General features: G+C 44.3%; 1 protein-coding gene across 5 annotated transcripts in view; it reads right to left on the bottom strand.

Moving 5' to 3' along the window:
* Positions 1-19,918, bottom strand: part of IP6K1 (inositol hexakisphosphate kinase 1) — a 36,676-nt gene that overhangs the window by 11,162 nt on the left and 5,596 nt on the right. The window contains exons 4-5 of one of the 5 annotated variants that reach the window (XM_067002972.1): positions 18,612-18,716; positions 18,407-18,452 (exon numbers count right to left, since the gene is read on the bottom strand). The exons of 2 other annotated variants lie outside the window; for them this stretch is intronic. The gene's annotated coding sequence lies outside the window, so the exon portion shown is untranslated. Of the gene's footprint in view, positions 1-5,346; positions 5,458-18,406; positions 18,453-18,611; positions 18,717-19,918 lie in introns of those variants that run through there. 2 more of the 5 variants (XM_048054400.2, XM_013200866.3) reach the window with 2 other exon arrangements.

The following is a 19,918-nucleotide window of genomic DNA, read 5'->3' as shown; positions in this document are numbered from 1 at the left end:
AATACTTTGTGGCCAGTAGCATTTCACAGACCAAAGTTTAAGAAGAAGCTATCTACAAGGCTTGAAAAAACTGAGATGTTCTGTCACGCAGCCTAACGATATTCTTCAGACTAACTCGGAGCAAAGGGTTATTACTAAACATGGACACTATCCACAAATAAAGACAGAAGAATCCCAGCAGTTTCAAACAACTATAAAGCAAAAAAACTATTTGATGGCCTAAATATTACTCATCCTTCCTCTGTTAAACAAAGGCACTGGTTCAACTATTTTAGCTGGCTCATAAAGTTCAGAGTCCTTCCAACTAGACTGCGATGTTGTGTGTAACCCCCACAACAGCGGGAGGGAGACCAGTTCAGCCAAGCAAGCCTCTTGGTATTGTCCCACGCTGCGACTAGAGGTCAAACAACAGTGGGAGAGCACGGCTGGTTTAGCAGCCCTCCTCTCAGAGACAGTCAGAGGAACAGATCACCCACTAGGCTGCACTTGCAGGGGGGGAGGTTCACGAGAAGTTACCGGTGACTGCACAAGGACACCCCACGTCTGACGTTCCATTATCCTCCCCCCTTAAAATACCCTTTACTGGGAGAGGACTGGCCCTACAATATTTAAGTCTAGATGCGTACCTACTCCAAATCCGAGCTACATGCCTCACGTTTCAAACACTTTGTCTTTAGCAGCACGGGCACAAGAAGCAATAAGCGGCATTTTCTTGTACTGACAAAACCTTTCCAAAGAAAAATCAGAAAGGACAGGTAACTCTGCTCTTCATAACCACGAAGGGGGTAAAGCCTCAGCTCTTGGTGGCACTGCCCTTCAGCACGTGCCACTCCTCAGTAACAAACAGCGCTGTGCTCTCCAAGATCCTGCTGGAGCTCTCAAACATTACTGACCCATGGCTGAGATCTCCATGTCTTAGGAGACCACCACCAGAACGGGGGAAACAGCTAGCAGTAGCTGAGGGAACCAGAGGGAGGGAAAAGCGTCAAGCACATCCCCATGCATACGTGGGTATGGAAGAGCAGGGGCCAGAAAGGACAAGTCTGAGGCAGTTGTTCAGGGTTCCAGTTTTAAGCAATTTCAAACTTCAGGGCAAGACATCAGGTCTTGCAGCAACACACTAGGAAGGGTGTGCCATATCCAACTGACTTAACTCGCATCATGCTCCCAGTGCCAGTCCCCGTCCAGCTACACAAACGTCTGTGCTGATGCAAGGACGGAGACAGCAGGATGATGGCACAGCTCCTGTGAGGTTACAGCTACCAGTAGGTCTGAGGGTATCAGCCCAGGAAAAAGGCAGTAGGAAGAGCAGGGATGGCTTCTTTGATGGTTAACTTCAGGTGACAGAGAAACTAGCCTCAGGAGTCACCGTGCACATGAGAGGTGGTGGCAGAACTTCCCTGTGTTGGGTGCGAGAACTACTACAGATGGCACATCAGGATGCTGATGTTCCCACTCTTCACAAGCTGTCTTGTATGGGAATACTGGCAGTGCTTCATGACTCACCAGTAAAGCTATTTTCTACCAAAATAAAGAGAACAAACGTTTAAAATTGTGATGCATTCCACAACAAGAGAGCTGATTGCATTAAGTACCATTGACTCACGCCTTCATCACAAGCAGCTTGCATATCTGTCTCTCCAACATCACCTTGCTGCGGCTCCTAGGACTGTGGCCTGCCTCAGGACCTGCAGTGCTGAAGAATAAGGAAGGAGCCTAGAGCTGGGCCAAATGCGAGGGATAAATACTGACCTCAGGGTCATACTGACAAGGGTTAAGACTTTCCCTTAACAACTCCAAAGCAGTCAGGAGCAAGGAACAGAAATAAAAAAATACCAGCACACCAGGCAAGAGGACTAGGGCATCTGGCCAGTGGGTGCCTGATGACTGCTTCTTGAGAACTAGAGGTGGTCTTGCTGTCAAAGAGCAGCAGCAGCCACCACCCACGCTGAAAAGCATTGTCTTTTCGAGTGATGCTGGATTGGGTGACCCAACTTTTACAGAAGAAAACCCAGTCTAGGAAGGGACAGCCTCCCACCGTGCTGTGATGCAAGATCAGCTTCCCACAGCACAAAAACTGGCCCAGAGGCCTGAGACACGGCAGCTGAAGACTGAGACGACTTCAAGGACCTCTGCGCAGAAGCACAGCCCTCCGAGAACCTGCAGCAACACTCAGGATGTAACCAGAAACATTCACATTCGGCCAGTCTGGCATCCCAGAAGGTACAGTCCTTCCTGGTCTGCTTGAGTGCTTGGTTTTGGATCCTAAGCCTCCCCCGGATCTCGTTCAGTGCTTCAACTACTACCAAATACAGCTGTTTTTGGAGACGCTACCCTCATCCTGGCAAGCACAACTCTACAGATCGAGGCCAGACAGCAGAACACTATAATGACACATAAATCAAGAGCAGAACAAGTTTTAGGGAACATTGTTGCAGAAAGCCAGCTGAGGAAGAGCAGCACTTAACGGTGGGAGCAGTGGGGGATGATCTACCACACTGGAGCACTCAGGCAATGGAGAGGGCAAGAACCGCTCACTCTCAGGTGTGCTCCCCGTGCCACGAGCTCCACAAAAGCACATTCTCTTCACCAAGTTTTCCTGTCAACAGGGCACAAACGCACCAACTGCTGAAGCGCGCGTCAGGAAAGAGCCTCATCTACTTTGAGATGGAGCTTAAGTGAACTTACGGAAAGGACTGCATGGAAAATAAAACTAAGCTTGCAGAGAGAGTCCTTAGGCATACCCTGTGTTTCTGTCTTCCAGAGCTCTGAATGACAACTATTTGTGCCCTGCTCATATCCCATTAATCACAAAGCTTCATCACTTCTGCCAGTAGCCTGAGAGTCCAAAAATATTCTTTTTTGCTTCCTGAGAAGGGAGAGGAAGCCAAGCCTTTTCAGCTCCTCCTGAGGTCGAGCTATGCAGTCTTAACTATGGCTGGAATGCCTAAAGCGCTCAGCAAAACGGGTGTACCTAGATCTGGGATTACAGAAGATTATTTTAGCTTCCTTTAATTTAGAGGCCAGATCAGCAGGAACTGCAAAGGTCCTTTTACCGTTACCTACGCATAAAGCACAGCACACATCCAAGGAGGGATGAGGTGCTTGTTAGACCCAAGGTGCAGACAATACTTTTTTCCTCACACTAGCACACTATGGTGATTGCTTCTCTCCCCCCCCCCAAGAAGCCTTAGCACAGGGCAAGGCATTAGGAAACATCTGTGACAGTTTGCAACATATGGAGCAGGTGCTCTGCAACACTTTGCGAACATCTGTCATGCTGCTGTCTGCAAGCAAGAGTAACCAGAGCGAGGGGTCAGATGGCCTCTTCCAGCTTGTGTTCCTATTTGGCTGGATGCTGGAAAAGGTGGCAGTGCTGCGATGACACCAGGCCTGTGAGCGGGAGAGGACAACAAGTAAGAGGGATGATATCAACTGATTTAATTCCCTTGCTGCTCTTCTTACCAGGCTTCCCCTTCTTCACCGGAGAGACGCAGGCTGCCCGGGGACCTGCCAGCCCTCCTCACTGCCATCCCTGCCGCCGCAGGGGGCAGGCTGGAGGAAGGGGCAGCCCCGGGCAGGTTATCTCCACTCCTTCCTCTCCAGTAGGCAGTGAGGCACGAGAGCAGAGCGAGAGGGAGCTGAGCTGCTGAACCCCGCTGCACCTCGCTGCAAGCGCACCCTGCCTCAGCAGCACAGGGCACCTTCCTGCTCTGTTCTCTGACACCAGCTACGGCCCAACCTCAGGTTCCAGAGCAGCAAGACCCGATCGAATGCGTACCCTAACAAATGGTTGCTTTATCAGTACTGGCCCAGAGCATTTTCTTTGTCTGGTATCAGCTTTGCATTTTATTGGAGATGAGAATGTGACAAATGCTTTCTAGAGAACAGTTTAGGGAAGATCAGTACTTACGAGGCCTTGTCAGTCAGCTTTCTGTGCATTCGTTTCTGGCTTCTCTTCATCTCATTTACAAATACACAGGCTCATTTTAAACTACTCTAATGCAAACACTGCTGCTCAGCACAGCTACTCCAGTGGTCAGACAGTTGCAAAGGAACTTATTTTCAACCATCACAAGCCACAAGAATCGACTTAACCCATCAAGGGAAAAAAGAATAAACAACACTTCTTGAAGGGGCTCGTAGCAGAAAGCTTATCAATGGGGTCAGCAGCAGAACACTCTGGTCCTTCCATTCACAAACACTCAGTCACATTGATCCCATTAAAGAGGCTTGGCTCAAAAACTAACTTGGAAAGAATTTGCAACTTAACTTCTACTCTGAATAAGCAGAGGGAACAATTTTGTGTCCTGCCTCAAAAAAATCCTATGTTTAAAGTTTTCATTAATGCTGGTAGCAAAGCATTCTTGCTCTTCAGTCACAGACCTTGTCCTCTTCCACAAGAGTAAAGCTTAAATAAACCAGTCATATCCCTAAGGAAGTCCTGAAGGGCTACAGGATCCTCCTGGTAACTCCACCCAGAATCCTCTCCAGTACAGGAAGAGAATGGAATAACTCTGCTGAGTTCAGCACGAAGAGTACGTTCAGAAACGAAGCGCTTTCATGTCAGCTGCAGGTACCAAGTTCCACAGCCTCCACGGCATCAAAAGGTGAGAGCTGAGCAGGTAAACGCACCGCAACAGCCTGCTGACACAACACCACCAAAGCATGAGTCAGTGCTGGCGGTGCTCGTGCTGAACTAGAGGACAAACACCCTGCGCAGCAAACCACTGCTGGCAGAGAATCGAGAGGTGTGAGCTTGCGGTAACACGCACAGAGCTCGGCCAAGTGGGTGGCACTGGGGAGGAGTGCTCCATGCCAGAGGGGCTGCCCAGTCAAACAGGTAAGAATTCACAGCAAGCAGGGGAGTTCAAAGTCTCAGGTTTGTGCCACGATGGTGAACAGAAATACTGACACCTTGTAAGCAAGCTCCCACCCTACCTTCTCCAGGTTAAAAACCTCCCAGATGCCCCTGGAGGTGTCAAAGCCAGAGCCGAGAAGTCAGTTCAGCCTAATCACCTCCAGAGCAACGACTGGCTCCGGAGCTGAAAGATGCTGTCATCGCACACTGCGCAAGCAGCTCTAGAGCTTGACCTCCCACTCACACCTCCACACAGGCTCGACAAGTAGGGATGGCTCCGCATCTTCGGCTGGTGTCCCTCGGGCTGCTAACGAGACAGCTGGAAAGCTGGTGGGAAGATAGGGAAGGATCCTCCCAGCTTGTGCAAGAGCATGAGAAAATTCCAGTGAGGGCACCCAAATCCAGACGAGTGCGGCAACAGTCAGTTTTCAGACTTCAGGTGGTTGACAGGAACCAAAACTAAACGTTGATTTAATGGTTCTTACCTGCCACACATGGAAAGTAAAGCACAGAGGCTGAAGTGAGGATTCTGCAAGAGGAAAACAGTCAACTCTCCTGACTCAAGAGCAAGGCACACGTATAAACCACTTTCAGAACTATCTTAGAAGAAATTCTGAGAAAAAAAAATGAAATTAGAAGTTAAACAAGAAGTTTCATACACCTGCACTTCGTAAACTTAGTTTTTACTTTCAGAACATGTAAAAACATTGAATTGAGGTGAAAAAAACTGGGTGTACAGCTAGCTCTCCATCTCTCTCGCTCTGAAATATCAGAGTCAGAAAACATGCAAAGGCTTGATCTGCACAAGCAAAAGGTGCATGTTGATACTTTATTCATCCACCATGTTCTCCCTAGTTTGATAAGACGGCAGATTTTGGGGTGGAGACAACTGCTTGTTTTGGTTTCTCTTTAAAGCGATCCTCTACAATGAGACCAACTCAATCCAAATGCCTGGCTTCAAAAAAAAAAAGAGAAATGATTTATGTTCAGACTTCTTTTGGCACCAACCGTGACAAATCAGTTTCTAATTCCTCCTTCAGCTATTTCTTCAGAGCATGGTTACACAGACAACCCTTTGACAGCTGTACCAGCACGAACAGCACCCTCCCACTCAACTCCGCTGTGCTGGTAGAACTGCTTGCAGCGAAACAAACCAGGGAACCGATTGAAGTTAAAAATAAACCAGCATTTTGTTTTGTTTTGTTTTTAAGGATCACTTTTCAACCCAGGTCAGATCCACAATCTATTGTGCAGCTGTACAAACAGTTGTATCAGCACAAGGTGCCAGAACTGCTGATAGTTATCCCTGTGCCTAAAGCCAACATTTACATTCCCAGCTCAACTCTTATTTCACAGTTGCTGTAGAACAGGATTACTTACTGAACTGAACACGTAGGGTATTTTATTGCTGCTGTTCGCAACTGCACGGAGGGTCTCTGAGACAAAATGAGGTCACGCTGATGAGTATCCTACAAGTATGGCATGGCTACCAAGTTCCCTTGAGCTGCTGCTTGTCCTAAGTTATGTGTCATTTTGCAGTCTAAACACTGAAATAAATATAAAAACATGACTAAGAGTCACTGATGCGAACGAACAGCTTTGGGCCAAATTCTGAAACAAAACTCTCATAGAAATTGCCTATTAACTCTCTTGGTGATCTTCCATTCCAAAAAAAACAACCTTCAAGCCTATGTGATGTGTAGATTCCCACTGCTTTGAAGACTGTGACATTCAAGGAGCAGGGAGCTGATCTGCAGTTTTACCAATCCTGAACCTGATTTTTGTACTTCCACGTAAGTCAAAGATGGAAAACCAAAATAAGCACTAGGCAATGATGAAGTGCTAGCATGCTTTAGAAAGGACCACAACAGAAAGACTGAAGGCGCTTTCCCCAAATTACCAGCTCAAATACTGCTTGAAACAAAACCAACTGAAAAACTGAAAATACTTCCCATTGGATGGCTGCTTAGCAACCTACTTGAAAGGTCTTCGTTCTCAGTTCTCTGCTTTCAGCTGGTGACAGGTACCCACATCAGACACATCACAGGCCATTATGTAAGGCTTTCTCATTGAAGAGACAACACAAAAGAATGAATAACTAAGATTTGACTTCTAGAGCAGGGTATGAGGCATGTTAATGAAACAGCTTCAGGAAACTGAGATTTCCACAGTCCCTGTTGTGTCTGCTCTAGAAGAGAAGAATCAGTCTCTAGGCTGTTCAGCAGCCTCGCTTTGTACAAGATGTCTAATCAATCCATGAGGAGACAGAAAACTAACAAAACCGGTATTTGGCAAATCTTGTTTTGTTCCTTAACACGCATCTCGGTGTATAGCTCCACGACGGCTTAAGTAAAATCCAAGTCAGCACTCTTCAACCCCATCCTCTCTCCTGAGTCAGCAGTGGCACTCACCCGGATCCTGCTCAGAAACTCAGCTGGCAAAAAAAGTTAACCTGAGGAAAAAAATAAATGTTTTTGCCAGCATGGCTTCCTGAACTGGTTTAATGCCAATGCTACTGAAAGGAAAGGGGAGAATCATCCAGCAGAGAGGAAGGCACGCAGAGGAGAAGCAGTGCCAATGTCATTCAGCTTCAACTGTCCTGCAACCACGTGCTCAGAAGTCTCACCGTGACTTTAAAGAGACACATCGCTGCTCCCAACAGAAAGGTCACTCAACACTTTCAACTCTCCCAGCATCTGCTTTCTACCGGCATTCTTGCCAACGGTTAGATTAAGGTCCTGATCTGGTAGGAAACCAGGTGTGGAACACAGAAAACAAAACAAGAAGCTCCTTGTCTAATCCAGCCGGGTCAGCTCTGGCCCAGCCCAACGAGGTCCTAACAAATCTGAACTACGTGGTTCAACAGACCCAAGAGCATCAAAACACAGACAGGAAACCGACTAAACGTAGGGGAAGAAAGGCTAAAGCTCAACTTCAAGTAACTGTGAAGCTGTACTCTTACTCATCGCTGTCTTGCTGTGAAATTTTGTGTAAGTAACGTTTATATAAAAACAAACTTTTGTACAAAAGATTTAAATTGCATATAAGAAAATGAACAGTTAATTCTTCACACTAAGTTCTCACAACACATCATTAATACTCCCGACATCCTATTTCCTCAAAAATAAATCTGATTTATTTGTTGCCAGCATTACTTTCAGAGCAAGAGAGCTACTAAAACGTACGTATATAGGTGAGGGTGAGAAACAGCCCGTTGTGTTTAACTAATACATGGCAAACAGCAGCAGCATGTGCAAGCAGCACTGAGGAGCAGAGCCAGGAGAATCAGCGACAGCAACATTATACAAACAACATTGATTCATGAACAACAAAGAATTCTTAGAAACTGCTGCCTGGGTTATGTCTGTCAGACCCAGAGAGGGGACAGCCTCTCCAGGTACGCTGCAGTGACGCTGAAGGTGACGTGAAGCTGGAACTAGCAATTCATCCCCTACCTTGCCAAAAAGGGGTCTCGTGCTGCCAGAAGCACCCCAAAAGCTGCGTGCATGTACCTCTCGTCTGCTGGAGACCTCGCACTTCACCGTTTGCTGCACACTGCGGTACCTTAATGCTAGTGACATTGTAGGGTCTTCTCAGAAGAATTTCACTTACTCCTAAGGTATGTTTGATGACTTTAACCTGAAACCGTTTCCACATGACCGACACCTGTTTTAGCTAGCTCTTGGCACTGCTCATAACACCTACCTCTGGACACAGCCTTGATCAAACAGGGCATTCCTGGAAGACCTAGTTTTACCCCACGGGTACTGCAAATTCAACTTCTGCAGGTCATCTTGCTGCCGTTTAGAGGTCAGTACACTGAAGTCCGGGCAACTTCCATGCAATTCTCTCCTCCAAAATTCAGAGCTAAAGCTGTGTCTCTCTCTTGAATATGCAAGACAGTTTCTAACACTACTGTAGTTGGACAACCTTGCACAAGAGTTAGGTTTTTTCAAAGAGAACAGCAACGTGTTCATGAGTAAGCACTGACATCTCCATAAATCACTAGAATATAATAAATCATAAAGTAGGAAGTTTATCTTAATAAATTCTTGACTGCTGACACAGTGATCAAACATTGGAAGTATTTATCTTTAAATAGAAAATATTAAAAGATTTTTAAACATTACAAAAATTTAGTAAAGACATCATTTATTTAGGACTGCATTTAGACACGTGACTTTCCCCACAGCTCTCCAACAAGTAAAATATGCACGTGACAAAATAAGGCTAGGGTAAAGCTGCATGAGGCTGCACAGCACTAAGCAGAAGCACATGGCTACATGTAGATCAAAGCATGCCCTAAGCATCTCGTGACTAACAGACTAATACCTGCACAGAGCAAGCCTTCGTAACACCGTCACAGAAGGTTATCAATCCATACACACACAGCTGTCTTCTCATAGATGGTCTTTGCTTGTGCAAACCTGAGTTTTTACAAACTGTCAAGACTCTTGCAGGACTCGTTCAGATCTGCTTCCCACTGCTGGGCAATGAAGTATGAAAAAGGGAGAGAAACTGCTCACAAAGAGGTAAAGCTTCACACAGGGCTTGTTTCTCACCCCACAGAAGGCGACCTCTCAAGGTCTCTTTGATTCTCCCCTCCTTTAGGAGGACTACGAATCCTACCCTTGGGAGACCTCTGCTCAGCTACTGGTCTGCCACTGATATTCCACATCAATGCTGCTGATAAGAGCGAAGGGACAAGACACAATAAGGAAGATACTTGAGGAATTCGAGGCCACTGCTTGAAGACAGGACTTTAAATGGAACCTCTAATGTGAGTAGGAAAAGCTACAGCCATCAGTGCTTGGGGGGATGCTGATTTGTGGCTGCCACACACCCAGCTGCAGGTCTGCTAGTGCCTCCACACACACGTGCTAATTCAGCTTATTTCCGCATGCAGGCTGCAGACTACCCTTGGAAGCAGATATTTTAATCAAGGAAAAATTAAAGAGCTTGGAATCATTATATGACAAAAAAATAGGGGAAGACTAATGAGTATAGTTCAGAGCTTCCCACAGCTTATGCACAGACTGCACAAACCAAAGGGAATATCTCAGCGAGCACTAAGCCCAGGTGTATTTAAATAAGCGGGGAGCAGTAATGCACTGCAAAAAACACACTGGCACCTCAAATGGAAAACCAAGGGATGGACTGAATCAAATTCGGTTCCATAAATCTTTGATTTTCAGAGAGATCAGAAACAAAGAATTTCAGGACAATTTTTGCTCCACCTTCTTTCATTATTTTTTTTTTTGCAGCTTACAAAAAAACACTGTTTGGACATTTCTGAATGCTGTCTATGCAGCAAGTCCTAGACAATGATCAGGAAATTATTTCCCTATTACCATTAATAGTGCATGGACATGAAGCACTACATGCTGCTGTGCAGGTGAACATAAACAGTTCTGCCTTCACAATGTAATCCAAGTTAAAACATATTATGAATTCTGCAGTTATGAAAAATATATGTTTTCATGAAGAGAAACCTTAATGGGTAGGAACACGTAAGTATACAGCATCGCTGGGAACAGAGATTTATGATGAGAATAAACACTGAAGAGGTAATCTCAATGGCTACAGTCTGTTCTGGTTTGGGACAAATTATTAAAACGTGCTCAGGAATGAGAGAAGCATGTGCCAAACACAGCAGAAGAGCTTCTCAGATGCGTCTGTAAGAACACCGAGGTTTTGGCTGTTTTAGACCACACAGCGCAATAGCTAGGGTAAGCCAAGAGTTGTGTGTTTTAACCAGTACGTAGAAGCTACACCGCTAACCAAAGAAGCACAAAAGCCATAAGGAAACAAACTTGTGAATAGATGCTATGAAAGTTATAAATGTAGCAGAGCTCAACTGTATTCCTTAAGTAGTTTTGGTAAAATAGGACGACCAACAGCCTTCTAAGAGACCAATAACTGAAAGATAAACATAAGTAGCTTGTGGCAATCTTGGACTTTCATATCTGTTCTCAACTTGAGAATTATGATGCTTTTAAGTTGGAAAAACAACTGATAAAAAATTGCAGTTGCTGCAGATAACTGATTTCCACAGAAAGTTCCACAACTAGGACGAAACAGAACTTCTAATTGCTATTTTTAATTCTGCACCAACAAAAAAAATCAAGACAAATGTTATGTAAGACCATTAGCCTCTTTGTTCATAACCGGCACCTTAATTTAGCACACTACCACATTAGATAGCATAATCTGAATTCTTAATGCCAAAGTGCAGCACCAGCTGCAGCGAGGCAGTAACGGCAATAACAGAAAAAGAATCCCAAAGCAAGCACCACCTAATGAATTTCGGAATTACAGTTCCTCAGGCACAAGCAGATATTCCTCAGCCTGTGCAGCCCTAATGAAACAGTACTCTTCCAGGCTGGGAATCCCCAAAAGATTATCAAACGTTCCCTAGTGTTTACCCTGCAACTTCCACAAGTTATGAAATCCAGATCTTCGTGCCACTTTGAGTTTGGAGGGTGGGCTGGGGGTGACATCTCCTGTGGTATCATACACCATTTGCCACCCCCTGAACATAATGCCACAGGAAAAACCTTAGGGATACTGAAGAGAAATCAAAGGACGTGGTAGGTCTGGACTGGCAAAAACCTCCAGCTCACCTGCTGTACTAGAAGGTGGGTCAAACCCAAGGAGGCTGTAACCAGCTGAAACTTAAGTTACTTTACTTTTTGAGCCTTTTTTTAAGCAAGCTGGCCTCTCAGCATTCCACATACGTCCTCCATGAGAGCTCACGCCAGCTTTGACTGGCTTAAGAAGAGTCCAGAAGAGCCGTGCACTGTACACAACCGCAGTCCAGTGGTTATCGCATGTATGCAGACGACCAAGTAAAAAACAAAGCAAGGTACTCTGGAAGAATGTTCATGTCAACCTCCCCATATACACCACTAAAAGACTGACTAATCTACACTGATAAGTAACAACACTGATGAATTTCAGCCAAACAGACTTTTAAATGCTGCCATCCATCCGTCCTTACCGCATCATAGTAAAGAAGGATGTTCAGGAGGAAAAGAAAGATTAAGAGCCTACTTTCCAAAGCTATCATCCTGCTGTGTTGAAAGAGCTCTCAGAGTTACCACTTCATCCTCCTCTGACTCCATTCCCTCTTTGCAGCATTCCCTGGTGTGCTTATATTCATACACCAACCATCCAGACCATAATGACCCAACTCACTCACAAGAATTTTGTGGGACTATCAGGGGCACTGGAACAGACATTGTCCTGAGAGAAAGCAGCTGCTTCCACCATTCAAAGACAGAAATGCAGCCTAACTTAGCTGAGTTTGTTCTGTCTGTATTCCAGGTGGTCAGAGAAACCACAGGTCTCTTTGCAGGATGTAAAACCAACTTACTGGAGAGTTGCATGGCCCCATTTCTAACGTGCTAGGCAAAAGCACCTCTCCCCCGTTGTTGGCAAGGCTGAGTAACTTCAACACGGGGAAGCCAACTCCATGAAGAGCAAGCCTAGGCCCTCCCAAAAAAGCTTAAAGTTTCACGGAGAAACTTCTCAGCTTTAATTAAGAAGAATTTACAAAGTGGAATAAAGAACTGTTACCCACACAGATGCAAAGCAGCCAAACTGCTCTAGGTATAGAACGGACGATGATTTCTGATGCCTCCATGTTCTCCTGGTCTTTACATGCCTAATATCTCAGTACAAGATATGTGGGAGTGGCAAGAGAAAACTCAAAGCTGTTTTAATGCTCCCTGAGTGAGAGGGGAACCAGAGGACAAAATATTTGTAGCCGAGGTCACTGCTGCAGGTTTGTTGCATCTCTTCGTGCACGCCCACACCACCAACGTGATGGCAATGCCTGCTGTGTCTGAAAGCAAGCATGGAAGCGTAACACAAAAACAAAAGTACATTTTTATCGGACTCCAGAACTTCTAAGTCTCCCCTGCCCCCTTCTGGGAAGGAGGTGGATTTGAAAACTTCGATATATATTTGCAAAGATAAAATTGTTTGCTTGGGCTAACAACCAAAAGAAAACCAGAAGGTGCTTTTGCCCCAGGCGGGACTCCCTTTAGCAAAGACACGGGTATAATTAAGCACATCTCCTTCAGCAGAGACGGACTCAAGCTGGGTTTTCTCTACCCACACACTAAAGCCACAGAGAAACTCGTACCTGCCAGAAAGCGGCCTGACAACCCACGACAGCCCAACTGTTATGACTAAGCCAATTCACTGCTCAGGTTGTGATGCAGATACGCAATGCAGACTCCCTGTCCTTTCCCCCCAATATCTCCACCCCTTCCCCAAAATGAAGGGCAAGATAGCAACTAAAGCAAAACTTGCATGATATGCATTAAGTGCTCATAAGCCTTCTCCACAAGTAACGGAAATTATACTCTATTAAGCTGCTGACTGAGAGCTGACTTCAGCAAAAATCCTGTTGCAGTGACTTGCCAACGTTTATCTTGAGATCTTAATGCAAAAGACAAACAAACCTCATCGGGGCCAGTGGAGAAAAGCTCTCCCACCTGCTTCTTCCTCACACCACTAACAATGGAAATGTGCTACAATTTGTGCATTTTTGCCTTTCATAGCATTAATGAAGAGTTCAGTTTCCCCTTCACCTCCAGAGTACAGCCCTGCAATACGCTGCTGCTCAGAAAACTTCCCCAGATAATCAAGCACTCTTCTCTTGTCCTGCTTTACCTGTGGGCTACTGAAGACAGACAAGCAAAGACCCCGCATCCTGCTCCCAGCCATGACAAAGTGAAGGGGCTTTCCAAAGCCATGGAGCATAGTGACTGTTAAGCTGATGTTTAGGAGCTGTAAGGAGAAACGTTTCTCATTTTGAAGAGAGAGATCCTGCAGCAGACACCCAGGAACTCTACCAACGAGCACACTGAAAACTATATGCTCTGTGCTCTCCTTCGCCATTGCAAGTTCAGTTGATAAGGAGCAGACACTGACTCTTGTACTCAGGAAGCAGCACAAATGTTTTGTTTCCTAGGAATGAGGACAAAATCTAGATTTAAACCTATCAAGTCTGAGAGTTCATCAAAGCCAAACACCAACTTGCCACACAGAACCATCACAAGCAAGCTAATCTCTTTTTTAATGCCTTTCAAAACCCACATTTAATTTGGCTTGCTTCAAACACTCTGCAAAGCAACTTTACAATTATTATGATATGCTGTGGACTGTGACACCACTCTGATCCATCTCCTCCTCAGTTCTATACATTGCTTTTTCCTGAGCTGTCTGAGAATTAATTACATGGAAAGGAACATCATTAGATAAAGGGATTCCCAGCAACTGGCTTCTTAAAGGGACTACAGGATCTCTGCCTTCTAGAAATCTGAAGCAATGCCCATTCAATACCGCTCATGCTTCTACAAAGAGGACAAGCTTAAGATCCAAATAAGTAAACATGACAGTACTATACCCAACTTCTCACTCGTGTCCACAAACAGATGTATGTTTAGCTATGGCATGAGTCTCACCTCTCTTGCCTGTGGTCTTGCCACCACCAGACCACATCAGAGTAACATCCTGACCTGCGAAAGTTCTGCCAAAACTACAGATGACACACAAACAGCACCTTTGAGCAAAAACAGATGAATGTTGTGACTTTAATACACTGTCTGAATAAGTTCCACCTATCCCTCCAGGTAAAGAAAGGCAGGAACAGTAAGCTTCCCAGCCCCACACCACCTAGAATTTCACTACCCAAGACGACTTTAATCTGACATACCCAGGCAGCGCCATCAGAGTTGAGTTTGAGTGCAAAAAGGCAGGGAGGTCACTTGCATTACAATTTTCTCTGTCTGACCGTGCGGGTAAGGCTGAACAAACATTTTGCTTCAGCTATGCCTGTAAGTTTCCCCACACAGAAAAAGAGAACACTTCTATTCAGCAGGCCCCAAACTGCATTAAAACATTTAAAGCCAGGAGAAATAAAACAATTCTTACACCTCTCCACCGTAGTGTAACCGATCAGAAAAGTGCCCAGCTGACTTGGGTAAGAGACTCTTCAGATAACCATCAATTACACAAGGTGATCTAAACAAAGCAGCAAGATGCAATCAAAGAAAAGAACCAGGAATAGGTCACTGGTGTTGGTGCTCCACTGAAGGTTTCAGCAATCTTGGTCAAACCACTCAGTCCTGGTGTTCTTTAATCATTGGCAAAACAGCGTTTCGAAAAGGAACAGCAGGATAGTCAAGAAAACTATCTGCATACTGTTTTGAAAAGAGGGCAGTTTGGAGATCATTTTATTTTCCCCAAACCCCTTGCATTCCAGTTCGACTTCATCTTACCTGATAATTAACTTCTCAAGATGGCAATGATCTGTGTCACAATCCTTCTAAACTTGAGAAGAGTCTGTTCATACAGACCAAAATTACGGCACTGCTGCTTTCAAGTGAACACGGTGCTGCGTTTGGCCAAAGAATCAAAGCCTTTAGCAACTTTTCTGCTCAAAATGGCATAAAAGGAGAAGGACAATCTAGAAGCACATCAGTTCCACAGAAAGATTTAAGAGCATAAAAGCAGGATTATCCAAACAAACTCACTTCTCCCTGGTAAACAAGTTCTTGTGCCAAAAGCAGAAGGAACGGCTGTTATCTAGTACTTTCTTCTGCTAACATAGTTCAAAGGCACTGACACTAAACAAAATCTGGGTCTTTCTTAAGCAGCTGAGGAAGGTCAGGGAGGCAGACAAGTCCAGAGCAGCCAGATGCACTGTGCTCCAGACTATAATGCCTTTTAATGCCCAGGACACAGTTTAATTTATCATATGAGAAAAGTGACCTGCAGGTTGCTCTATGATGCTGAGTAGATACACATTCTGGAATAAATATAACAGGGTCTGCAAGGAGAGGTAAAATCTCTTTATTAGACCAACTGGTAGAGGACTGCCCCTTACCTTTCCTCCCTTCCACCCTCCTCTCCCCGCCCCCATTAAAAAAAAAAAAACATTGCTGGTAAAAAAAATTCAATTGGAAAAGTTATACACTGGAGTCTTACTTTTCTACCTACTCACACGATCCTTTTTTTCCTTGGAAAGAGTGCTGGTAGCTCATGTGCTAGTCACAATGACAAAGCAGCAGTCACACCACTGTCTCTCATCTCAATATCCAAAGCAAAACAAGATTTTAAAAGCGTGGTTCTGCCACTGTAACTGTATCTACATCAAGGGATTCCACTTGTAGAGCTGTACTAGCATGGATGAACATGCTGATTAATGCAGCTGTCCCAAGCATTTGTAGGAGAAACGACCTTATAAGCACATCCACAGGAATTTAAAGCCACATCATCGCATTGCAAATCTATGCCCCTCACTTGTCATCAGTTTCATTTTCCTAACCAAATGACCCTTTAGCTGATTTAGTTTGAAACTGGCCACAAGGCAAAAGAGTATTTCATACAAGGACACGCTCGCAGTCCCAGTGACATTAAAAAATCCAATATGGCAAAACATATATAACATAAAACTCAGGGTCATGAAAGGGATTGTGATCTAGGCCTTTTGTTATTGTCTTACACTTCTAGTGATTAGCATAGTCTGCAAGACACTCAACCACTCATATTGAAAATCTAAAGTAACTCTGGAGTTGTTCTGTGGCTTGCAGTATGCTCTGGAAGGTGAAGGACAAAGAGTTAACACAGATGCCCCCAGCCACTCGAATGAGAATGAAAGGCAATCTGAACTTGAGGCTATTTTCTCAGAAGATATACAAATTGGACAGCTAGTTGCAGCTTCAAGCTTGGCAAGATGCTATGCGTTTTGAAGGGCGAAAAACAAAACCTGGCATTTAAAATGTCTGCAAGATCATTTTACCAGACCAGGAGCCAGCACTGCCATCCTTTGGTGCTTTCTTCTAGCAAGCCTCAAACTTCTCATGAGCTCAACATAACATGGGCTTTGCAAAAAGCAATACTGAAGGAAATGGATGCTCCTAGATGCCAAAGCAACAGTCCCTGAACACAATTCACCCCTACTGTATTTTTAAGCTCCTTCCAAAGGGAAGAGCCCCTTAATACTCCAAGTCTTCATTATTTCTCTTCTTATTCCATATGCCAACACCAGACAGCAGGCCTCAGAACACACTACCACAGCAGCCAGTTCTTTGCTGAAGGCCTGAAACACAAAACTTCTCCTTTTCAACAGAAGTGAAGAATCAGATTAAGCCTATATTTAACTTCCTATTCACTGCAGCGTTTGCAAACAAGTTCTTATACACACTCTACAGGTCATACTTCCAGTATCTTATCTAGATGTTAAGCTGCTTAAGCAGAGCTCGAAGCTCTCTCCAACGAGAATGCCAATTACAACTGAGGTCACTGGCTAAGTAACGGAGTTCTGAAGTCAAAACAAAAAGTCATTTGTTAAACCTGATCTAACGTCAGATTTTCTGCGTCCATGAGGTGCGACATCTGCATGTATGTATATAAATGATTTTTACCCCATGTGCTAAAAGGCACAACACACAGCCATTTTGAGAACTCAGACTGTGGCAAGTTCACTTTTAATAGCAGGTCTGTCCCAAGTGTATAAAAACCACCTTGATTTTTCACACCTTAGATTCCTCTAAAGCTACCGGAACACCATGTTGCAGCTTCTACTAAGCACCAGTCCGCCAAATCAGATGTCTCACAGCCAGCTGGGCTACTGGGGTTCCAATAAGTCACAGGCCATATGTAGCTAGGGAAAGCAAAGTTAATCTTTTTCTTCCCCAGTTCAATACAGTGTGATAACAGCTGTCAGAAGTGTAGCCTCTCAGACTGAAAGACATAAACTAATAAGCACTATGGGTAAAAAAAATAACAGTTCTAAGACGACAGTAAGAAAACTGCAAATGAAAGCAATTCTGAAACAACAAACTGTTTTCTGCTCACAAAAGAGTCAAGCTGCCCAACTCACTATTGCATGACACTGTGCTTACCAGAATTTCTTAAAGGTATTGAATTTTCTTCTGGTTGTTGTAACATAATAGGATGAAGGAAAAGAAAGAGTCTGGAAACACTTCACAATCTAAATTGTAACCTTTAATTGCCAGGTTTTAGGAAAACAGCAGTGCATAAAGAGATTGGTTTACTTCTGCCTGGTGAATGATAGATCTAGTACCCTTAACGATTTGAACTAAGAATATTTGGGTCAAGCCGCATTTACAAATCAGAAATCATTTTTCTAAGACTTTGGTATTACGCAAGCCAAACCGTCAACAGTTTCTCTTTATTCTCAACTGCTGAAACACACATGGAAGTTCCAGTCCTAAGGATGCTACACAACTAACAAACAGACCACAGTAACAAAGATGCATTTGATCTCACTTAACTAAAATAAAGAATAAATAACAGAGCAGTTTTCTGGAGAAAAACAGAGTGCTGATACTACATGAAAAAAATAGCAGCGTGCACAGCACCTGAAGAATAAAGAGTAGAACCTTTTTGAAACCAGTGCTACCCGTTCTGCCTGGCTAACGGTGTTAGCCATTTTCTCTCAGTTCTATAAAAACAGAAGATATTTAAAACACTCCTGATGACACTTATTATTCAGATTTAGCTTACCTTCAAATTTTAGTAAGTGTATTCAGGTCAATGTTTGTGATAAGAACTGCAAAAAATGAAGACTTCGTTACATAAAGAAGATTTGTACCCAACCAAAGAAAATGCCACTTGGGCAGCTTAAAACAAACAAATCCACTGACAAGACTCAGTCCAAACAGGAAATAAAGCAAACCATTCCAATTTTTTCAAAAGTAAGGATACCCACAATTATCTTGCATATAGTCACACTTCATCTAGGCAAAAATCTGTATATTCATGATAAACCTGATGTGGGTTTTTGTTTTCTTCAACAACTTAACTCCGCAACAATCTACAAAAAAAAAAGGAAAGTGTTTTAACACAAACTGATCCTTCAGACTGCTTTAACAATCCTTTTGAGACAGACTTAAAAAGTCTGAGGATAAGAAGGTCTTTTTTATTTTCCACCTGTGTTTTGCACGAGAGAGTCAACCCCCTTGAATCTGACAGGTATGCCTCCGCAGGTTTGCTAACACAGCTTTACCCATAGACCAGAGTTTGGAGGAAAAGTGAAGTATTCCCTGCACTAGGCAGCAGCAAACATTGTGAGGGCCTTCCAAAGCTCCACAGGACTTGGCTAGTTTTGCTTACAAGTCACAACACTGCTGCGAGCACCACAAGAGCGCAGTTACACTTGATGTTCTGCAATGGCTCCGCTGTCTTCATGGAAGTTCCTCCTTGGTTTGATTCTGCCACTACGACGCAGGGCTATGCAGTCCGCTGGGCTTCTCTCCCAAAGCCTTCCTGCTTTAAATAACTCACTAACATCTGCATGCTCTGGTGCGCTGATTTTGGTGGTCAAAGCTGCTTATCACCTATAGTTAGCTGTAATGAGATCACGACTGCCCTCCCCACGCAAGCTGAAGCTGCTTAGACAGTACTGTCAAAGGATGTAGAACAAACAGCCAGCCCTATCTTCGTGTGCCTATCTAATGTTTCTAAATTCACTTTTAAAATGCTTGGCAACATTTCAATACCAACAGTGGACAACTGACCTGAATTAAGGCTGAGGCACTATTTTATTTAAGTTCACCAACAGTTTAAAAAAGGGGAAAACGCAGCTCAGCATACAACCACATGGAGAAAAAAAAAAGCACCATCGCAGCAGAATATGAGCTATACAATATTTCAGCTTTGAATCAGCACTCGAATCTGCCCCAAGTCGGCTGTGACAAAGACACAGGAGGAACCCCTGCAGAGAAGACACTGTACCACTCCTCTCTCTCTCTGCCCCAGGAAGGTAGCTGTGGAGCTTGGCAGTTTTGATCATTACCCGCTGCAAACTAGCAAAGACCGTCAGATCCCCAGGCCAGGGTCCTCCCCACCAAAGAGGTGATCTGTGCCACACAACCACTATCTAAAACTGCGGTCTCCTGAGAAAATGAAAACATTCAAGTCTGTTTGGCAAACAAATGCTTATACCACAGCTACTACTACTGAGTCCTAGCTTTGATGATAAAGAATCAGTGGAAAACAGCAGGTATACTAGAGCTT

This window comes from Anser cygnoides, chromosome 10 (genome assembly GCF_040182565.1).
Source record: "Anser cygnoides isolate HZ-2024a breed goose chromosome 10, Taihu_goose_T2T_genome, whole genome shotgun sequence".
NCBI lineage: Eukaryota > Metazoa > Chordata > Aves > Anseriformes > Anatidae > Anser > Anser cygnoides.
This window is presented reverse-complemented; position numbering and strand designations above follow the sequence as displayed.